Source organism: Cygnus olor, chromosome 1, assembly GCF_009769625.2.
Source record: "Cygnus olor isolate bCygOlo1 chromosome 1, bCygOlo1.pri.v2, whole genome shotgun sequence".
Classification (NCBI taxonomy): Eukaryota; Metazoa; Chordata; class Aves; order Anseriformes; family Anatidae; genus Cygnus; species Cygnus olor.
In genome coordinates, this window is record NC_049169.1 from 105,688,499 (window position 1) to 105,705,709 (window position 17,211).

The following is a 17,211-nucleotide window of genomic DNA, read 5'->3' on the forward strand; positions in this document are numbered from 1 at the left end:
ATTTAATAACAAATGCTATTACTAAAAGAATCTGTCAAGAAAGAAAATGTCATGACAGCCCATTTGATATATAAAATATTCAGAGTTTGTGTTAAAAGTCCAAATTCAAGATCAAATACCTCTGGAGGAAAAACTTATATTCACTATGAAAATAAAATATAATCTATTCAGATATCATGTTTATGCTTTTAACTTTAAAAGAGTTGACTTAATGGGATTTGGCAAATGAAACTGATTTAACAAGATGGAGTTCTCTATGGTTAGGTTGTGCAGGTTAATTAGAAAATACTGAGCTGGAAAACCCACTTGTAGATGAAACATTCCTCAAAGATCTGATTATATATAGTGATTTTTAAAACCATTGGCTGGTGCTTACTGAGGCTGGCAGTTAGCGGGACTAAAATCTGACAGAAGATCAAACAGAGATCTTTGAAGATTCTGAAGATACATTAGGAACAAAATAAAACTACATCATCAAAAGACTTTCAGTTCATTGGAATTGAATCTGGCCAGGGATGTCAAAGGCAACAATAAGGCCTTCTACAAGTACATCAGGGACAAAAGGAAGGTCAAGGAAAATGTAGGCCTGAATGAAATGCATTTACACAAGACAGTTAAAAGGCAGAGGTACTGCTGCAGTCTTTACCAGCAAGACTGGACTTGAGGATTCCCAGGTCTCAGAGACCACAGTGGAAGCTTGGAGCAAGGAAGAACCCTTGGTGTAAAGAGGATCGAGTCAAGGAATATTTGAGCAGATTGGGCATTCACAAGTCCGTGGACCCTCATGGGATGCACTGTGAGTGCTGAGGGAGCTGGCAGATGTGATTGCAGGTCTAATCTCTATAATCTTTCTTGATCATGGCATCTGGGGGAACTGATCAAAGACTGGAAGAAAACACGTCACTCCTATCTTCCAAAAGGGCAAGGAGGACCAGGGGACCTACAGGCCGATCAGCTTCTCCTTGATCCCTGGGAAAGTAATGGAACTAGCTAATCCTGGAAACCATTTCCAGGCACATGAAGTAGAAGAGAACCATCAGGATTAGCCAGCATGGATTCACCATGGGGAAGTCATGCCTGTCCAACCTGATAAGCTTCTATGATGAAATGACCAGATTGATGGATGAAGGAAGAGCAGTAGATATTGTCTTCCTTGACTTCAGTAAGGTCTCTGACACTGTCCCCCATGAGATCCTCCTAGAGAATCTGTTGAAGTATTGTCTGGATGGGCAGACAGTGAGGTGGATTGAAAACTGGATGAACAGCTGGGCCCACGGGGCAGTGGTCAGTGACACAAAGTCTAATTGGAGGCCAGTAACAAGAGGAGTAACCTAGTGGTCAATACTGGATCCAGTCCCATTTAATAACTTTATTAACAATATGGGCAATGGGTTATAATGTACTCAGTAAATTCACAGATGAACGATACTGAGGGGGGTGGGATGTGGTTGACTCATCAGAGGGCCATGCAGCCATTCAGAGGGACCTCAACAGGCTGGAGAGGTGGGCTGACAAAAGTCTTATGAAGTTCAACAAGGAGAAGTGCAAAGTCCTATGCCTGGGGAGAAACAACCACAGGCACTAGAAAATGCTGGGGGCCACCCAGCTGAAAAGCAGCTTTGCAGAAAAGGTCCTGGTGGACACCATGTTGAATGTGATCCAGCAATGTGCCTTTGCAACAAAGAAGGATAACCATGTCTTTCCTGGGCTGCATAGGGAAGGAAGACTCTTTACACAAGGTCTAAAGAGGTGATTCTTCCCCTCTCTTCAGTGCTGGTGAGGCTACACCTGGATTACTGTGTCCAGTTCTGGGCCCCCCAGTACAAGAGAAACCTGGACATACTGGAAGGAGACTAACATAGGACCACACCAAGATGATCAAGGAACCAGAGAATACCTCTCCTGTGAGAAGAGGCTGAGAGACCTGGAACTGTTAACCCTGGAGAAGAGGAGGCTCAAGGGGGATCTTATCAATGTCTACAAACACCTGTAGGGAGGGTGCAAAGAGGGCAGAGCCAGGCTCTTTTCAGTGGTTTCCAGTGCCAGAATGAGAGGCAACTGTCACAAACATGAACTCAAGAGATTCCACCTAAACACCAAGAAGTGCTTCTTTCCTCTGCAGGTGATGGAGCACTGGCACAGGTTGCCCACAGAGGTTGTAGAGTCTCCTTCCTTGACAATCTTCAAAAACTGTCTGGACACGGTCCCATGCAACCTGCTCTAGGTGTCCCTGCTTGAGCACGAGGGTTGGACTAGATGACCTCTAGAGGTCCCTTACAACCTCAATCATTCTGTGATTCCGACTTCACTACACAGATTGTAGAGTTTTAGTTTCAAGAATGTCTGACAGCTCTTACAGAAATCCCTAAGTCCTTCTAAGACCACAAAGATATACAGAGTGCTTTTGTTCAGTAACGTGGATTTGCTTTCTATGCCTGCTTCACGTACAACATACTATGATGATATGCTGCAGCCTCTCATTGGTCAAGTAACTAGTAAACAGTATTTCCTCCTCTGAGCTGGGCTGGATATGTAATGCACCTCTTCAGAGAGAAGACATTAATATTTAATTAACAGTATAACCAATACTAAAAAGTTATTCAGAGCATAAATTTTAGGTAATTAAACTGAACAGCCATCTTAATCAAAAAAGAAAGTTCCACTGTATTTGGAAAAAAAAAAAAAAAAAAAAAAAAAAAACATTTAAGATGAAACAAAGCTTAGAAAAGCAATACCAGTGCAGGATACCAGCTGACCTTTTTTGGTATTTTGTACTGAACACTTGTGGTGCAGCTGTCCAATACCTCACTTTAAATGTCCAGCCTCACTTAAAATGTTCAGACAAAAGTGATAACTTGTGGTGGTTTTACCCTGTTGGACAACTTTCTGTGATTCTAAGAGCAAGTGCTGGATTCTGCACCCGGGAAGGGGCAACCCTGGCTGTACACACAGACTGGGGTGAGACACTGGAGATCAACCCTGCAGAAAAGGATCTGGGGGTTTTAATCAACAGCAAGCTGAACGTGAGCCAGCCATGTGCATTGGCAGCCAAGAGGGCCAGCTGTACCCTGGGGTACATCAGGCACAGCACTGCTAGTGGTCAAGGGAAGTGACTGTCCCACTCTGCCCTGCGCTGGTGGGGCCTCACCTCCACTTCTGTGTGTGGTTTTTGGTTTTGAGTGCCACAGCATAAGAAAGATATAAACCCATTAGAGAGTGTGCAAAGGAGGGTTATCAAAACGGTGAAAGGTCTGGAGGGCAAGACATCTGAGGAGCAGCTGAGGTCCCTTGGTTTGTTCAGCCCAGAGCAGAGCAGGCTGAGGGGAGGCCTCATGGCGGTCTGCAGCTTCCTTATGAGGGGAGCAGGGCGGGGAGGCAGGCGCTGAGCTCTGCTCTCTGGGACAGAGACAGGACCTGAGGGAATGGCATGGAGCTGGGACAGGGGAGGGTCAGGCTGGGTGTTAGGAAAAGGTTCTGCATGGAGAGGGTGGTCGGGCACTGGGACAGGCTCCCCAGGGCAGTGGTCACAGCACCGAGCCTGCTGGAGTTCAAGAAGCATTTGGACAACACTCTCAGACACACGGTCTGATTTATGGGGACCCAGGAGTTGGACTCAATGATTCTAGTGGGTCCCTTCCAACTCAGGATATTCTGTGATTCTGTGACTAACTCCACCACAATCACTTTCTCACTCCCCCTCACAGGAAAAGGGGAAAATATATGATAGAAAGGGCTCAGGCATTAAGGACAGGGAGATTACTCACCAATAATTATCACAAGGAAAACAGACTCAGCATAGGGAGATTTCCCGTCACTAGCAAACTAGGACAGTGAGAAAATAAAAGCCAACTAAAATCACCTTCCCCCCATCCACCATCTTCTATCTCCTCCCTGTGAGCAGCGCAGGGGAATAGGGAACAGGAGTTGTGGTCAGTCCGTAACACTTCATCTAAAAATTAATTTAGGAGAGGGAAAAAGTGACTTAATTTTATTATCTGTTTATTGGAGTGCTGCAGTTATATTCATGTCAGAGACTTGCATATGTATTTTTTGCTTTATGAAATGAAAGTGAGGTAGATATTCTCTTACTGATTTCTGGCAGGTGGGGCTGTGGCAGAAACAGGCCATGGGTTACACACTAAAGTGGATTACAATTTAATATATATATATATATATACACACACACACTTTTTTAACCTGCTGAAATTAAGCATGTGTGTAAGACATGTTGGAAGTTATTCATACATAAAGATAACTTATTGGGTGGAAAAGGAAATAAAACATGAAAAAAATATTAAATACTTGTTAATATTTAATATTTATACTTTTATTTATTATTTATAATATTTAATAGTTGTTAAATACTTCCTATAAGCTTATAGTTTTTCTACAGTGGGAATACCAACACTGAAGCCTGGATTTTTTCTCACATACAATCCTTTTCCCTCCAAACTGAGATGGAGTTGAATAATTATATAATATAGGCACAGAGAAAAAACAACGTCTCCTCCTTCCCTCCCTGGTTATAGATTTCCAACCAGAGCTTGCAAGATGATCTATATTTGCATGATGGCAGAAAGAATTCAAATGAAGCAATTATTAGACAAAATACTTGATAAATGGTAGCAATATGTTCAGTAAAGTGTACCACAGACAGAGTTATTTCTAGACAACCACCTGAAGAGTCTTCAAAATTTATTGCTATGAGTTTAAGAGACAACAATGCCTTCATTTTAGACAAAGAAGAATAAAGAGACAAATATTTTCTTAAATGCTCAACAGTAGATATTCACTAGAGACACAGTCATGGGTTAGGTACTCAGCTGAGTATCTGTGCTCCCCTTCAAATTATTTGTCACCTGAAGACATGGCTCTGCATTTGCATCCGTACTCTTACAAATATAATTGTTAGAAGACACATATATGGCTTGATATACTGTGTTACTGTTTAATTAATAATAATAGTAACATTGTAGTACCTGTGACCTGTTCATGAATCAAGTCCCCTCTTTATAAGCTGGGAAATTCTGCAGCTCTCAGAGCAGTACCAACAGTGGGAAAAGAATAATAAAATAAATAATTAAAAACAAACAAACAAACAAACAAAAAACAGCCATTCAAACAGCAGACAGGGAAATCCAACTAATTAGTTTTCATTTATTTCCCAGTGGCAAATCTGTGGTCTACATGGATGTGTGCTCATGCCTCCTGCTATTCTTGGAGGCACACCTTCAATTCCACCCCAGTCAAAGAAACAGATTCCAACATTTTTACTAGTTATGAAAAGCCCCTGTGTTAGTTGATTTGCTGTAAAATCTTACCCTTTATTATCTGTCAAGTGGAGGTAATAATTAGAAAAGTTTCTTGATTCCCTAGAACCTTACTCAATCTCACCATCTAAAAAAAAAAAACAAAAAACAAAAACTATTTAAATCTTTGTTAACCTTAGTGGTGGTTTCTTAAAGATGTTGAAGAGATTGTGTCATAAGTCTAAAGTAGAAGGGGAAGAACAGAGGGAGGATAAAGAAAAATAACAAAGCAATGGGAGATATCAATAAAATGCACATGTCTGAATATCATCCCTAACAAGAATGCGTCCACTTCTGACAAATAAAACCCTATCTATAAAAACCTATCTACAACAGTGTGATTATTATACCCTCTCTCAGTAACGGTATCAGGCAGAAGAGAAAAGACACTATGCCAGCTTTGAGAATTTAGTTTCTTCCAGCAAGACAATGAAACACAAACCAGAGACTAAGGGCAGAATCATTTTTGCACATCTTAATGGTGAAAATGATGGTGAATGATGAATGGTAATTTCACCGCTCAAAGGAGCATCAGTCTTAATACCAGAGAGGAGATGTAGCCTGGGAAAAGGTGTACTAGGGAATAACTGCCAAAATAAATGACACTGCATGAAGTTCCTCTTTGAGAGAGATATGAGGATAAACAACAGTTAGTCAACATTTACATTTTAAAGTGCCCAGTAATATCAGAGCCTTTTACTGATCATGGACTTTTGGAAAACACTAGGAGAACTGAGCAATTATTTTGATTTGTACAGTACAAGCCTTGATCATGGTCCCATTCAGTGTTTCTATTAGCCCTGGCATCACTGTTGCCTTCTTTGTCCTTAGCACTAAAACTAGATATATGCATTCTTTTGTGTTACAAATAGTAAATCTGATGGAAAATGAAGCTTGGGTCATTCCAAATGCATTAGGAATTTCAGAAAAAAAGGTCAAATAGTTTAGCTGATAAAGAAAATAAATGGGAAGCTAGTAGAGGGACAAAAGGCTGTGACATCCTGCTTTTATCAACTATCTAAATATTACAGTATATAGATAGGTTGTATATTTCATAGGTTCCTGCTTGAGGAAATCATCCTACACTTTCTGTTTCCTAAGAAAGGGATCCACCAGCGGTTTTCATGTTTATAACATAAAGTGTAGTATCATTCTAAAGAAAAAGAGGGGATTGCTCAGTCTCTCTACTGAAGCCAATCCAATTTTTAATTGGTTTGATCCCAAGCATTTTTCTAGTTCAGCTGCCAAACAAACAGAAATATTAACACAGACCTAATTAGCACAATGCTTTCCAAAAGAGGGTGCAGAATATTTAATTTCTCTATGAGAAAGACTATCCATTATTCTTATAGAATAGAATCTTTCCATCTTTTATTTTATTTTATTGTTTGAAGTAAAGTCTGCAGTATCATGCCAGTATTTCTTACTTCAGTCCAGACAAGTCACTAATTCTTTTTTTTCAGATGCAGCTGGCACAGTGCCTCTACCCCTAACCACACATAGTATGGGAAAGGAATGTGGCAAGCCACTTTTCCCAGAGGCAGAATTAATAAAACTACGAAGCCAATGAGCATTGTGCCATCTGCCCCTTTTACAGAGACAGCATTAATCACAGCAGACCTCCCAGCTGAGTCCATCTTCTATCCGTAACCAGATCCATGAATCTAGTGGGGCAAGAAAACGTCAGACAGCACCAATGGTAGACATTTACCAGTGTTTACAGGAAGCAGTAGAGGCTGGGGGGAAAGGATACAAACTCCCCTGACGAGAGAAGAAACTCTACTCTTCCTACTTGCTTCACCAGTGCAATTTAGATTAAGAGCTGACATAGTCTGTTTTGAACAGTCCCACAGCAGGAGGAAATGCTATTTATTCAGTAACACAAATTGACTGTTATTGAAAATGAAGACTCTCTAAATATTCATGGTAAAGCTCAAGCAATAAACTGTAGTTTCTTATAATCATTTTTAACTATATAATTCAGTTTCCAGAGAGGAATCAATGAGTAAACCTACCCACAAATACAGATAAAATGGCTATAAGCCTTTCTAAAATGTTTATGCTTCCATAACACTAGGATATGCTTAATTTTTGCAACAGGTTAAGAAACAAGTCTTGTTTTCTTGCTTTGTCCTTCCTTCATCCTCCTAGTTCATACTTCAACCTAGTGCAGTGGTTTCTTCCTGCTTGACAGCTGAACTCCACTACAACCGCTCTCCAATCCCCTTCCCAAAAAGAAAAAGGGCAGAAAATAGGAAAGGGCTCAAAGGTTGTGATAAGGACAGGGATCACTCAATAATTACCATCACAAGCAAAATCATAGGGAGATCAATATAATTTATTGTCTATTACCAACAGACTAGAGCAGTGAGAAAATAAAAGCAAACTAAAAACACCTTCAACGGGAGCCCTTCCCGCCCTCCCTTCTACTCCCCCCCCCCCCCCCCCCCTTCTTTATTGGTGCCTGCAGGGCTGTTTCTCACTCCTTGTTCTCCCAGCTGCTGTTGCACAGCAGTTTTTGTTTTGTTTTGTTTTTCCCCCGCTTCCTTAAATCTGCTCTTCCAGCACCCAGCCTCGCTCCCTGGCTCAGCTCTGGCCAGCCGCAGGTCCCTTTTGGAGCTGGCTCTGGTCTGACACGGGGCAGCTGCTGGGCTCTGCTCACAGAGAACACCCTGCAGCCCCTCCCTGCTACTAAAATCTTGCACATAAACCCAAAACACCTAGTCATTCATGTGATGCTTTCTGGCTCTGCCTCTCCTTAAAATCTATGAAAGCCTGATGAAAGACAATCTGTTTTGCAAATCAAAGAAGGAAATATGTTTTCTACTGAAATATCATTCAGTAAAGTACACTTTCTTCAGCTCCTTCTCAGTAAGATCACACAACTCTATCCCTTGGCAGTCTGTGTGCTGCAAAGTCAGATTGCAGAAAAATTCATGCGATAGGACTGATCAGATAATTTGTATGTTAAAGCAGGAAATTCATAAATACTGCTGACAAAAATCAAAGCAATTTAATGTTTCACTCTGATAAAGTTTGCTCTGAGGAATAAAAATACTTCATTTTAACTTTATCACTTTGTTAGTCTTTTAGATCACATCAAAATGATTTATAGTCTGGACTTCAAACCTCTGTTCTTGAATATGAACATCACAATACTTGGATCTCTTATTTTCCTTGGTTTATGACCTATTCCTGTCAAACTGATTTCTCTCTCCTATCTGTGAAAATCTTTTAATATGAGTAACTAAAGATTTGAGAGTAGCATTTTAAATTTTCAAATGAGAGTTTTAAAAGTTGTTGAATTACAACATAAGTTTTATTTATAACAACCTTGAAATTATTAGCTAAGTGTGCACTAAGGTGCAGGAAGTAGATGCTTAGCATCACAGAAATGTAGCCTGATGTTCATTTGAAAAGAAAAATAGACATACAGGGAATTTCCTTTCCTTTTCTTCCTGACCACAGCTGATGGTCACTGCATTGTCACATGCACTATGGGAGTCAATACATCTAATGTTTTTCTGCATATTCTTTTTTTTTTTTTTATTGCCTATCCAGTTCTCATTCATATGCAGTCTATAAAGCTTTTCATATTCTTGCTCATCTATTTGCATTACTAATATTTAACAGTAAATTTCATAGTCTAATTATTCATTACATTAAAAACATTTCTTTTTATTAATTTTAAGCTGTTTGCCTGATAATTTTAACAAATGCCCTTGTGCTTATTTTATGAGTCAGGCTGATTTGCATTCTCTAGAACAATAATTTTAATTATTTTCTTTTTCCCTTAAGGCAAAACAAAAAAAACAGTCTGAAACTCCTGATTTAGTCTCTATTCCTCCTACTAGCTTGGGTAAGTAGATGCCTGACTTCAGCAGGGCCCAGCCACATGGCTGCATCTGCAAGATTACAGTCAGAGCAAATGATAGCTATCACTTCTACCACGAAGGTTTTGTACCCGTAACTGCAAAGCCTGAGCACAATCAACTGGTGAGAAGGAGCTTCTAAAACTTTTGCCCGTAGGATTCAGCTGACAGTCTTTTTTTCAAATTACATTGAGTTCCCACATATTTTTCACATGACCAAATATTGATTTTTGCTTATTTCATTAACAAGTATTTTTTTATTGAAAAACTAATTAGGTAAAAACTACTCCCTTCCACTCCCACCCCACCCCCCATTCCATATTGCAATCCAAACTGAAATAAACGTTTGCTATTTTAAGTCACTTGATAAATATTTTTTGCCATGCTTTGCAAAAGTTGTACTGATGTTGTCCAGCACCCATTTTGCTCATGTGCAGGGCCCTGCGGCTGAGAGTCAGGGACAGATCCCTGCCCAGTGTCACAGGGGCTGGCACCAAATTCCACAGACTAGCTGGAAAAGGGCTGCAGAAAGCCTAGCCCTACCAGCTGGTGTTAAGTAGATGATGTTTGTAGCCTGGCACAGCCTAGAACACAAGTGTTCAAACTGTCACCATCTTTATTTTGGGAAAGCTTTCTTGGTATAAAGATAAGCGAGATAAGATCCTTCCACTTTCTTCCATGCAATTTCAGGATGTACTGGAGCAATTCACAAGTCATAACTCTGAAAGGAAATAACACAACTACATCATGTACAATGCTGTGGCAGCAGCTTGCTTCCTGAATCCTTTCAGCCTTTCTCCTCTCTTTTTAAAGTGCAGTCTAGGTCTGTGTTTTACTGTCTCTAAGCAATACGAAGAAGTGACTGAATTTATTAAGATCAATTGGTTGTTTTGGGTCACTAATTTAACAGTTAGATCAATTACACTTATTAAGTAAATATATTCTTCTGTATGGTAAGGAGGAGCAAAAAAGAAAAAGTTCTTTAAGAGTAGACAAGTAAGAAGAACCTTCATAGTCCACAAGGATGCCAGTACATCAATCCCAGAGAGCTTTCAGGCATAGATCAAATATAATAAATACCTGCATGCTAACACAAGAAACATGAAGGACAAACAAGGAGAAATTGAAGCTGTGACTAACACAGAAAAATGATATAGGAGAGTTGACAGAAACATGGTGGAACAGATACCTTGCTAGTTAGTAAACATGGTGAGTTAAAGCTCAGCAATAATGGCTGAGGATGAAATAAAAATGTATATGTTTGCACTGTCAGGGAAATTGGAGTTGTGATATGACAGACAACTAAAACAGAATACCAGACGGCATGTAGGAATCCACCCTAAAATCCTTACGTTTATTATAAGCAATGATGAATCACAGTGCTCCTGTTGAAAAATATTATTCAATAATAATTCTTTATACAATTTGTAAAGGACTAAATGAGAAGGGAGGAAAACTATAATTAGTGGATAAGAATGGACATATGACCAAACAAATGTGATCAACAACCTGCAATGATCACTGAAGTTCAAAGAGGAGGAGAAAAACAGCTGTAACTTAAGTTACATGTCAACATTAAAATTTTGCTAGAATACTTTATCAGTACATACTCCACAGGAGGTAAATCAATGACATGGCTTTGCCTATGGAAAACTGCCACTAACTATCTATTAAGTACCTTCTGTCTGTGCCAAAACATTTGTATGTGCTCTATTCTTGTATAGCATCAGGTGAGAAGGGACATAACCAATCAAACAGATAAAAGAGATGCCAAAAACCCCTAACTGAATTTGAGCAGTACACATAATTATAGTAGATATACCCAGTGCTATGACATATTTATAATATTTTTATCATGTTTTTCTGCAGTGAAATCAACAAAAAAGAGTTTCAAAATAGAAGTAGTGAATAACGCAGGTAATACTTTTTTTTTTTTTGCTAGATAATTTTAAACAGAAAAGACTCATTTATAATGGAAAATCATTATCATGGCATTCAAATTTAGAATCATATGTCTACAGAGCAAACATATTATAAAAGCAGGAAACATTAATAGCACAACTTGCATATCACCTTCAACTTTATAACTATAATAATATAAAAAGATCTTAACTTGATTTTCTGCAGTTGTAATATCTTGTGTTTTCATTTTGACTTCAGATGTTGTAATATAATTTTATTTTGTGACCTAGCTGCCACTTACTGTGCCATAGACAAGTTATGAAACTGAAAAGAAAAGGCAAAAATAAAAGAAAACCAACAACATAATTTAAAATAGTTAGGAACTTGAAAAAAATAAAAAAGTAATGTGAAGAGTTTTAAAGAGTAAATTTAAAAGAGTTTTATTTGTCAAGTGACAGGAAGGAGAGAAAAGTAAAAACACAAAATTGAAAGTTAAAAAAAAGAATAAACCAAAATGAGTAACTTTTCCCCCAAAGTGCCCATGAATTAAATATATACACACATGTAAAATTTTAAAGTTTGTCATGAAAATATACATTATTAGAAGATCTGAATGTATTTCCTAAGGTTTTTTCTACAGGGAAAATTTTCAAAATAGGAAAATTTTGGAATCAATCTGTTCTCTATACGTCCTTCAAGCTACTGAGAAACTACATTATGCTATACTGGAACACAAACATTTATCATTGCATTATTGAACTACATGTCACAGGATAACTACAGTAAATCTAGGTTATGATCATTCAGAACAAATAATAAAAACTTCCATATCTGTTAAAAACATAGAGCCACTAATGATCAACATCTATATGTTCATTCTAGATATTTGTGTCAGGTACGTTTGATGTCATGCACATTAGAATAAAACATACAGTCCAATGGGAAAAAAATGGTGAACAGAGACAGTGAATTTGAATTAACCAGGCAAATACAAGTGATCATATCTTATGAGATCAAGCCACATTTGCATATCTAAGTGGAAAAATAAAAAGCTTACTATCATTAAGAAAAATAGCCACACTATCTTTTACATAAGGTGATAATAACATTCAGGGATAATACTCAATCTGCCTGGATTGCCTGAAAGTCTTAAGAGGACTGCCAATAGAAGCTAGCATTCTGCACCACAGGGGAAGGATGGTATGGTTTCCAGTGCAGGCTCAGTGCACAGGACCTCTCTCTGCAAGGGAAAAAGCAGCAGTGCCTAATTAGAGGGACAGCAAGGTCACTGCGATAACAGACACACTTTTCTTATTTAACTAGGTAAGTCATACACAAAAGCTAACCTGCCCCAGCTCACAAGAAAGATCTTGCTCCCTTCCTCCTCCTTTCTGCTGCCCTTCCCTCACACCATCCATGGTGCTCACAAGGAAGGTGATTCAGGCAATGAGCCATTTCACCTGTGCAGTCAGAGAGGAACCCAATCTCTCAAGAACAGGGAAAGTAAAAGCAGCAGGAACCACTCTTACATGTACTGCAACTGGTCCTGTGAGCCTATATCACCACTTGGGCTTTCCCAAATGCACTACCTGTGACTCAAGTAGTTATGGATTAGCAGCTGCAGCTTGTTGCATACTTTTACTTAGTAAATCAACTTTTTTTTTTTTTTTTTTTTAAATACTGTTTACATTGCTGGTGTTAAGAGCATGACAGTATTGCAAATAGAGCAGACTGTATTGCAAATTCAAGTACACCTTCATTAGTGGTAGTTACTTTTAACACGGCTGACTAACAAAAAAGTGAAAAAATAAAACCGAACATGCCACCAGGGACTCTTCAAGAAAAATCCTAGTCACAGACCTGTCTGGTGTAAATGAATTAATCCTGGCTAATTCACAACAGTAAGAAGAACAATTATTGAAGCAGAAGAACAAGTAGTAACAAGCTATTACTGAAACTACAAACTAAATGAATATGGGGATAACATCTGTAAAGAAGACAAACAGTGTAAGATAATAAAAAGCTCGAAAGCACCCGGTTAATAGTGCCTTTCAGCTCACCATACCCAAGCAAATTCACTCACAGTTTGGCCCTGGTGGGGGCTAAGACACTGAGTGAAATAAAAATATATCATGAAAACCTACATCTTACATTCATTAGTTTGAAATATTACCTGCTCCATTTTCATAAGTGTTTCTTGGAATGAAGCAGATCTCATTTTTTCTCAATATTTTGCATGTGTAAATAGGTCCAAAATTACAGGCATCATACTATGTTATTCCAAAAAAAGGATTTCATGGGGGACTGCAATAGTACAGAACTTTATTATTCAGTTCATTAAGAAAACTGATCTTGAAAAAGCGTAAGATAAGCAACTGGAGATCTAGGGCAGGTTGCCTTCTGACCAGCTTTTTTATCAAGCACCTACAGTTTTCATGCAAACAGCATCTGGATATGCAAAATGCTCAATACTAGCCCAACTAGTAAAAACTAGAGCAGTGATTTAACAGAAAATCAAGAACTTTTGTGCTATGATAGAAAACTTCAGGAAAATAAATAAATATCTCATCCTACCTTCATATAACTGCTTTTCTTGAGCAAATTCTCTTGCAAAAGGTATTTATTTATTTTTATTTTTAATTATGTCCACATGTTTAACTAGGAAAATTTCTGATATAGCATTTAATATTGGGTTTACTTGGGACCCCTGTTGGAGCAGTTTCCTCCTGATGGATGGACCCTGTGGTATGAACCCATATTGGAGCAGATCTTGAAGAGCTGCTGCCTGTGCAAAGCCCATGCAGGATCAGTTTGGGAAGGAAGGCATCCTGTGGGAGGGACCCTAGGGACCCTACCCTGGAGCAGGGACAGAGAATGACCGTGAAGGAGTGGCGGAGATGAAGTGTTAGGGACTGACAGCAGCCTCCATTCCCCATTCCCCTGCAACACTTGCGGGGGAAGGATGTAGATGAAGGTGGACGTGGGGAAGGTGTTTTTAGCTGCCCTTTAGTTTCTTGCTGTTCTAGTCTTCTAATCTCCCTATGCTGAGTCTGTTTTGCCTGTGAGTGCAAAATCACTCTAATTGGTGAGTGATTCCTCTGTCCTTACGTCAACCCTTGAGCCCTTTCCATTGTGTTTTCTCCCCTTTTCCTTTTAGAAGGGGGAGTAAGAGAGTGCCTGTGGTGAAGTTGTCTTGTCAAGCAGGGTAAAACCGCCGCACATTTTTAGGTGAATAATAATTAAAAAAAACAGAATGCAAGGTAAACAATATTGTACTTGAATTAACAAGTAAGATTATATATTGCCTGTAACTAAGCCTTCCTTATGTTTTTGAAAAATAACCTTTATCTCACTTTTCACAGCTGCATTCTGCTTTTAATGCATATAATTATGTATCCTAGTTATTTGTCAAATGCCACATTAAAAAAAAATAATGCTGATTTCCATACTGAGACACAAAATACTTTCCTAGGTTTTCCTAATAAGGGCTTCTAAAAAAATAATAGATGTTTTATACAATCTTTCCATTCTCTAATACACTTTTTTTTTTTTTCTTGAGTGGCTGTTATAGTAGAAAAAAATCAACAAATGTATATCTGATATCAGTTAATACATTTATTCAGATACAATAATATTCAGATGTATTATCTACTTCAATGTATTAGGCTGTGGAATTCAGCATACACAATGACTTGTGGCAAAAAGGTTCCTGAAGTCAGGGAAGGCGAGGAATCAGTCTAAAATATAGGATGCATTGAACTTAGTCATCATTTTATGGGAATTATGGAAACAATTCTCATAAGTTATCAAGTAAGCCTTTTCAATAGTCTTGGAGAACTATCTGTTTCTTCTACACAAACATTGCAGAAAAACGTTAAGAGTATGGGAATGAATACTCTAAAAAGTGTAAGATATTTGGCTTATTAAATATAACCAAATAGAATTTCTGTTTCAATATATTACAATGAATACTCCCTTAGAGAGGATTGAACATGGCTATATACTTTATTTATTTATTTATTTTCTTTCCCCCTTTGGCCAGTAGAAGCATTGCTGGTAAAATGACATAAGCTATTTTTCTTCCTTGGGTAAATTACACTGGCTCTATTAAAGCTGTTTTTGTTGTTGTTATCGTTGCATGGCCAATTAAAAGCAATAAAAATACCAAAAGCAACTATACATAATAACTTAAGCTGAAAGAACGATATTCTTTAATGCTATTTTTTTCTCATCTAAATGGAGATTGTTTTACATCAGTTACGTCTGATGTAAAACATTTGACTGACACCAACACATGGCAGATAATCTATTTTTCTACATAACCACATAGTGAACTAAAGAAGCGGTAGTCCAGATAGACAACACAACTGAAAAAAATGAGGCTATCAAGTGCCTAAATTAAAGCACATAACAATACGTCACCACAAGGAAACCCCATTTATGGGTGAATTCATAGAATGGATTTAATTGGAAGGAACTTTAAATATCCTTGTCATAGGTGGGGACACCTTCCACTAGACCTGGTTGCTCAAAGCCCCATCCAACCTGGTCTTGGACAGCTCCAGGGATGGGGCATCCATAGCTTCCCTGGGCAACCTCTTTTCCAGTGCCTCACAACCCTCTGAGTAAAGAATTTTTCTTATATCTAATCTAAATCCACCCTCTTTTAGTTTAAAGCCACTACGCCTTATCCTATCACCACACTCCCTGACAAAGAGTTCCTCCTTATCTTTCCTGTAGGCCCTCTTTAAATATTGGAAGTATAATGTCCCCCCAGAACTTTCTCTTGGCCAGGTTGAACAACCCCCACCTCTCTTAGGCTGTCTTCATAGGAGGGGTGCTCCAGCCTAGAACTTCTTCAGCCAGGTTTTCTTCAAAGGATTTGTATCCATCTGCTGACAGCACCTGTTTGTCCTGTGAAATTGCAGTGGGGATGCAGCTGCAGGCAATTACTTCTAAAAGTTAGTATTTGTATCTGCTTTTTCAGTGACTGTTAACCTTCTGCCTAAGACTTTTAATGAGCTAGCAAAGTCTAGCAGCATAAACAAAGGAAGCCAAGGGCACAAAGAGAAAAGGACAAAAACAGTTACAATATACAGGAATGATGGTTTTGTGGGCTGGGTCTTTTCTGGCAGTAAATAAGCAGCTCAGTTGGGATCCGTATAGCCTACCCGGCTTGCAACTCCTTCCTAGAAATAACTATACCTATCTTTTCTATGCATCACTGATCATGTTACATTTTGAAAATGTTTTCTAAATATTGTCACATCTAAAACATAATAAATTTCATAATAAAGGTGCTTTATGTCAGAGATTTTTTCTTGCCAGTTTTATTCTTGAATCTCTAATTTCAAAACAAAAACAAAAAAAAAAGTGATTGAATTTTTGTCTTATTTTTAAAGAATTGGAAGAGCAAAACACTTTTTTTTTTTTTTTTTTCAATTTCATTGGAATAAACTTTAGTTTATATTCCTCAGAAGAAAGCAAGAGGATTAATATAAGACTTTGGCTTTCTTGTTGGTTTCTTTCCTATGTCTTGCTGATATGGTGTTTTGCTTTCAGTTTCTGTTTAGATTTTGCCTATGGATCATCATTGAATCACCACCATTTAATGTTTGGCTACCTGTTTCTGTTAATTATCATGACCTTTATGTTTTCTGCTTATGTGTTATTTAACACTTCCTTTCTCAAAAGTTCTATTATTCTCACTATACTTTTGGATCTTCTCCTTTACTGAGGTGTATCTTTTCAGTTTGTGAAATAATGAATTAATCTTCTTACATTCTCCATGACAGAATAAAACTATGCAATATGTTTTTGATTGATAGCATTCATACGTGTGCTTATATTAAAAAAAAAAAAAAAAAAAGATAATGTTGTGAGAGAAGAATGAAGAAGACTTGAAATTGAAAGATAAGAATCCAAAATGAAAGCAAAACAAAGGAAAGATAATAGAAATGAGTTGCCTGAGGATATAGGTGAACACATTCCAGTCCTAGTGGTTTTTCATGCTCACATACTCATGCTCGGATGTCTCACTTGTTGAGAGTACAACAGTAGTTGGTTTTAACCGCTTTTTACTGTTGTGCTTCTAGACTTACATTCTCTATATTTTTTGAACATATTTT